General features: G+C 32.4%; 1 pseudogene; it reads left to right on the top strand.

Moving 5' to 3' along the window:
- Positions 1-3,143: 3,143 nt before the first annotated feature.
- On the top strand, positions 3,144-4,315 carry LOC145948923 (uncharacterized; annotated as a pseudogene).
- Positions 4,316-6,987: the final 2,672 nt, after the last annotated feature.

Here is a 6,987-nt window from a genome sequence, read left to right as displayed (position 1 = left end):
AGCTAATTGTCCTTCTAAATCCTTAAAAGACATCAACCACTTTAAAGAAACGTGATCCGTTCGGATTAAAAATTTACGACCTAAAAGGTAGTGACGGAAAAACTTAATTGAATCAACAATTGCTAAGAATTTCCGACGAGTAACACAGTAATTTCGCTCAGTTTTACTGAGCACCCGACTAAAGAAAGCGATAACCCTTTCTTTCCCTTCCTGCTTTTGTGATAAAACCGCGCCGATACCAATATTATTTTATATATAATTATATAGACGCGTCTGTATCTAAAACGAATTCGCCTTCCCCTTTTGGAAAAGATAATACCGAAGAAGAGAAAAGCATTTGCTTTAATTTTTTAAAGGCACTTTGACACTCACTTCCCCACACAAATTTCATTTGATTCTCTGTTAGCGCATAAAGGGGTTTAGCCAAAGAAGAAAAATTTTTAACAAATTTACGATAATAAGAGCAGAATCCAAGAAAACTTCGTTATTGTTTTTTAGTATGAGGAGTCGGCCAATCCCTAACGGCAGTAATCTTTTTGGGATCCGTAGTAACGCCTTCCTCCGAAATTATATGTCCCAAATATTTAACATTTCTTTGAAAAAACACATTTTTTTAAATTAATTTTTAAATTTGCTTTCCGCAATCGAGAAAATACTAAATTAAGATTTTCTAACATTTCATTGAAACTTTTTCCAAAAATAATCACATCATTTAAGTAAACTAAACATGTTTTTGATAAAATTCCTTGTAAAACTTTTTCCATTAAACGTTCAAATGTCGCGGAGGCGTTACATAAACCAAAAGGCATAACTGTAAATTGCCAAAGTCTTCTGCCGATAGAGAAAGCCGTCTTTTCTTTGTCTTCTTGACGGATTTTCAACTGTCAATAACCGCTTTTCAAATCAAGCGTAGAAAACCAAGAATTACCTGATAGTTGATCCAGAATATCATCAATTCTGGGAAGAAGATAGGAACCTTTTACCGTCATAGCATTTAATTTCCTATAATCCACACAAAATCTCAGAGTATCATCTTTCTTTCGCATCATAACTGCTGGAGAAACCCAAGGACTTTGCGATTCCTCAATTATTCCTTGTATTCTCATGTCCTCGAGAATTTTATCGACTTCTTTCCTTATCTGAATGGGAATTCGACGGGGTACCTGTTTTATGGGGAGAGAGTCTTTCACATTGATAGCATGTTTTACAATATTACAATTTCCAACCACTACATCATGAGGAAACATCTTGATAATTATTCAAAAAGTCGGTAAAAATTTCTTTCTGAATATCTTTTAAATTAACAGAATCACTCTCAAAAAGTTCTTTCAAGATAGATGGGACTTTTCTAAAAGAATCTTCAATTCGTGAGCAATAAAGAATTTCCTTACTACCAAACTTTGATTCATTAAAAGCGATATCGAAAATATTTTCCAAATGAATCATTTTAAGAAAATCGATTCCTAATAAGCATTCATCATTGATTTCAGCAGCGAACATAGGGATTATTTCAGAATATTTTCCAATTTCTATTTTTACTCTAACTTTAAATTCAACTTGAACCTTTTCTCCTGTCGGATACCTTAGATTACGATTTTCAATACGAATCTTCTTCATATTTTTTTTTGACCAATTTACTATTCAAAATAGAAATATCGGAGCCCGTATCTATCTTAAAGGAACAATTCCTTCCATTCAATTTTCCTGAATAATAAAAATTGCCATATTCAATTCTTTTTATATTACAATCTATCAAATGATTAATAATCGGGGCGTTATTTTTGCAAGTCGAACTCGCCCCGCTTAGTTCAACTAAACCGCGTTTCCCTTCTCATCAGAGCATTCTGAACGAAAATGACCTGTTTTCCCACAGGTCCAACACTCCTTATTTTTGGAAACAAAATTGTTTCCTCTCCATTTCGCTTTCCGAAAATCTCCTTTCGCTTTCTCTTTCTCGATACTTTTTTCCTCTTTTCGCGCGTCGTTCCTCTCACCTTTCTTAAAATTATTTCTTCCGAAATTTTTGTTTTAAATTATAAAAATTTTCTCTCCTCTTATCAAAATTTTCTCCCTGGATAATTTTAACCGTTTTGGCTCTCTCTATAGCCAACTTTAACGAAGTGATCCCCTTCAATTGGAGAGTCCTCCTCACAAAATTATCGGAAAGAGCCGAAAAACTGAGCACACACGATTTTGCCCCGCATCGAATAAGGACACTCAGGATATGCTAATCGCGACAATTTCTCTATTTCAGCGCCAAATAAAACTAAATCCTCTCCAAATTTTTATTTTTTATTTGTGAAAAGGGAATAATAATTCTGTGTCAAATTACCCTCCCCAAAAAGTAACTCTAATTTTGATTTCAACTCTTCAAAATTTAAACTTTCTAAATTCTCCACGGTTTCTAGTACAGTGCGCGCCTTTCCCCTTAAATTCGCGGCTAAAGCAATAGACTTCGTCGCGTCATCCCAATTGTTCGCTCGCGCTATAAGAATAAATTGGGAGAGGAACTCCCGCAGCGGAACTTTACCATCAAAAGTATCAGGCTTTAATTTAAAACTCATTCTCGTTTGTAGATTATTCTCCGCGGCCTGACTCGTACCAAGTTCCCCAAAAATTATATTATTAGAAAGACTTAGCTGGTTCTGATTTTCGTTCGCTGCCATCCTCTCCTCGAGGCGTCGCAGCTCCTCATCTCGCTGATGCAGCAACGCTTCATATTGAACCTGCTGCTGCAGCCACTTCTCACGCATCTGCTAAATTTCGTGCAACGCAGCTTGCAGCGTGTCCACTTCGGCTGAAGTCTCTTCGCCTGAAGTCGTTGCTCGAAGCGAAACCTGGGAACGAGTTACTCTCGGCGAATGCAGCGTAGCCAGTAACCATCCTCGTTCCTTTATCAATCCCGGACAAGCCCCCAAAATGTTGCGTCCACGAGCCGACTCTGCGATATCTCGCAGACACGCGGCGTCTCACACACTCACGCTCACTCGCGCCCGAAATAAATAGAGAGAACGAAAGAACTTTAATAGTAAAATAATGTAACACAGAACAAGATAACAGTACAATAATATGTGCATATGAAGATAGTATCAGCTGTCGGAGGACACGTCCTCACGGCACGACAGCTCGGAACCGAATCTGTCATGACGCCGAGAAACAATCTCGCACCGATTGTTAATATCAGCTTCCTTGACAACGATCTCCCGGAAACGCTCAAAGGAGTGATACCCAGGGACGCAACAATATATATATATTTACATATGAAAATGTGTATTTATGTATGTATTGTATGAGAATGTGTATGTATATGTATATAAATAAGTAATTCTTTTGCTAACTGATAAATATAATAATCGACAAAATAATTTTACCAGTGGAAAAATGTCGCAAAAAAAAGTGTGGTCCTTAATTGCCACAGAAATGGAAAAACATGGAAAGTTAGTGGACCACAATGTTTATCCAAATTTTCAGGATTAAAACGAACGTATAAAGCTATAAAAAATAGCAATAAAAAATCAGGAGCTGGGACAAAAACGTGGCTATATTTTTGTGTTAGTTATTATTATACATATATATTACATATAGGTATATATATATATATATATATTAATTAAATATATATATATATATATATATATATATATATTTAATGGGTTTATTCTTTATCGCTGCACTGGTGAACTAGTGCTCACTAGTTCAGTAAATTAGAGTGAAATAAAATATATTTGTCTTACTTTAACTTATTGCACAAGTTCATCAGTGCAGCGATAAAGAGCAAACCCAATGTTTCGTATCTCAATTGGTGATCAGTTCTTATTAAATAATTATTTGGTTACATTCAATGTTGGAAGAGTGCTATTTTCGAATTATATTCTTATAAAAAATCTAATTATTTTAATAACTTTTTTCAGCATATGGATAATTTATTTCACTCGAAGCCATTCATGGCACCTTTAACGACGGTATTATCTACTGGGAAAAAAACTGAAGCGCAATCAGAATGCAGCACATCTAGTGCAGAAAGTTTGGAAAATGAAAAGCCTATTATGCATAGTAAGTTAATAGCTTTATATAATTAGGATTAATATTTTAATTAGTAATATATTATACATATATGTAATTTATATAATAATTTTTTTTTTTTTTAGAAAAACCACGGCAAATGTCGTCTGTTAAAAAATTATTAGATGATTTGAGAACTCAAAGAAAGATGGCCGAAGAAGCCGTGGAAAAACGGCATATGGAAAATGTAGATCTGCGTCGACAACTTCTTTCTTCATTCGAAAAAATGGTCGAAATTTTAAATAAGAAATAACTATTTAATCTTTATTAATTATTTCACTTTATTTAATTTTTATTATAATTACTCTTTATTATAATTAAACTTTATTTTTATTAAAAGGTTTAAAATTAATTCAGTTTACTCAAAGAAAGATTTGTTATAGAATTCCAACATGTAAGGATTTATAAAGTTTTTTTAAGTTTATTTAGTTTATTTTGGAACAACTTTAAATTTTAGTTATAGTTAGTTTTAGTTTTAGTTATTAGTTATAAAATTTAAAGACTGATAGATTTTCAAGTTTATTTTACTTTATTTTCATTATATTTAAACACATGTGATAATATATATGGAAATACAGTGATAATACTACTATAATGACTATGTAATAATATATATAAGTGATAAAATGTAATATATGTGATAATGTAAAAGTACAAAAAGCACTAATATAGTTATAATATTATTATATACCGCATATTTTTAGTTTTATTTTCATTATTTTTATATGATCATTCTCCACTTCTTCTTTCTCTATATCCTTTGATTGTTGTTGCTATTGCTCTATAATTTTAAAATTTGTTAACTCTGTCATAAGAAAGCTTATTAATAATACATATTGTTAAAAGAAAATTTATCAGTCACTTTGTTTTGTTTTTTTTTTTTTTGTTTTTTGTTAATATATATTTTATATATTATTTTTATATATTTCGCATAAGTAAGTTGTCACAAATGACGTCACGCTTTGTGTAACTTGCATTATTTCCTCTGGTTGGATTTCTTATTATATTATCGTTATTTTCTATCAAATCTGTTTCTATTGGAAAATCGTCATTGTACAACAAACAAATGTTATGTAAAACACAACATGCAATGATAAATTCAGGAATTAAATAATCTACACGTTCCATATCGAGTATTGACAATAAGCTTCTAAATCTTCCCTTTAGTAAGTGCGTTCAATAACAATTCGGGCAGATTAATGGCAAAAATTATAATTTTTTTGTTTATTTGTAAGATGCCCATTATCCCAATATGGCGTCAATAAATGTTCATGAAGAGAGTAAGCTGCATCGCCTACTAAATGACAATTATTAGGAAACTTATTTGGATCTTCTAAATAATTATAAACTTCAGATAAACGAAATACACGTTGATCATGGACAGAACCAACATGTCCTGCAAAACAGTGTATAAATCGCATGATCACAAATGGCCTTAATAATAAATAAAGAATTATAATTAATTATATACATTAATTTATATACATTATAATTATATATATGTAAGCTTGAAGGTTATCAAGCTTGGCTTGGTCGCGGCTTGTCGACTCGTGCGTGAGAGTCAGTATGTAACTAGACTCCGAGCTGAGAGCATTGATGTTATCGTACGAAGGTAGATAAAGGTTTGCTATCGGCAATTGTATTGATTCAGGTTAGTCTTAAGTTTACTCGCTTACTGTAACATTTCGGGCCTTTGTTAATGTGTACATATCACTACTATTACAGTTGATTACTGCATCATGCGTGTCGATTCTTAAACCGAACCTCCACTCCATTTAAGTCCATCAATAGCGACTTACAAATCAATACAATGGAGAATAAAGCAAAGTTTTATTTTGTCTCGGAGGCTGGTGCAGATACGAGAAGCACCGTAGTTAAAGTGAAAAGAATTCAGCTGCTTGGTCAAGAGGAAAGTTTTTTGTTTCCAGCAGATAAGCAGACTAGTGCTCAACATAAACATCTTTTTGAAAATCCAATTGTGAAAAATGTCGTTAAAGGTTTAAAAGTTCGCAATAAATTTCGCAATGTTATGCTGACTCTATCTAAGGAACTTGAAAATATTTATCTGGACACAGAAGGTAATGTTGTGTTACATGACGAATATTTGGAAGAGGTTACCACAGAGCAAGAGTCAAATGTAAACAGAGAGTCAGCAGTAACATTTGAAAGAAAAACAAGCTCCCTGATAAAGGATATAGTGATTGAAAAATTCAACGGTGAAAATATAAATGCGAGTGTTTGGATTAAATTATTTGTGCAGGAGTGTAACAGAGTGGGGATTGCCCAAAATAAATACGCTGAAGTATTAAGATTGTTTTTAGAGAAATCTGCATTAGATTGGTATAATGTATTTGTCAAGCAGAACTCTTTGCTAAATTGGGAGGCATGGAATAACGCCTTTATTGATACTTTCTCTGCACAGTCTTGGACAGACATAACGTATGCTTATAACTTTAAGTTTTATAATGGCTCGCTTTTAGAATATGCGTTAAAGAAAAGAAGATTATTGTTAGAAGCGGATGATAGTTTGTCTATAAACACACAAATTAATATGATTGTAATTAGCTTACCAAATTTTATCCAAAATAAGTTAGATAGAAAATCTATTATAAATATAGAAAACTTAATGTCAAAATTAAAACAATTTGGTAAGATTAACGAATCGAAAAATGATAATGTAAATAAGAGAATTCTAAATGAAAAAAGACCATGTAGCATTTGCGATAGGTTAGGTTTCAAAAATAGATTTCACTTAGAAAGTGCATGCCGTAATAAAGATAGGCAAATTAAAAACTTAAAAAACGAAAATATCAAGGTTACAAATAATAATGAAATACAGGAAGTAGTAGCAAGCCATGAGGAGGCAAAAAACGAATAGTCCTCCCACTTATTAAAATTAAGATTTCTGCAAATGGTTGCCCAGCA

This window comes from Prenolepis imparis, unplaced genomic scaffold (genome assembly GCF_030444845.1).
Source record: "Prenolepis imparis isolate NDT839.2.m4 unplaced genomic scaffold, iyPreImpa1.0 SCAF_2, whole genome shotgun sequence".
Lineage (NCBI taxonomy): Eukaryota > Metazoa > Arthropoda > Insecta > Hymenoptera > Formicidae > Prenolepis > Prenolepis imparis.
Note: the sequence above shows the minus strand (reverse complement) of the source record. Positions and strands in the feature narration are given on the sequence as shown.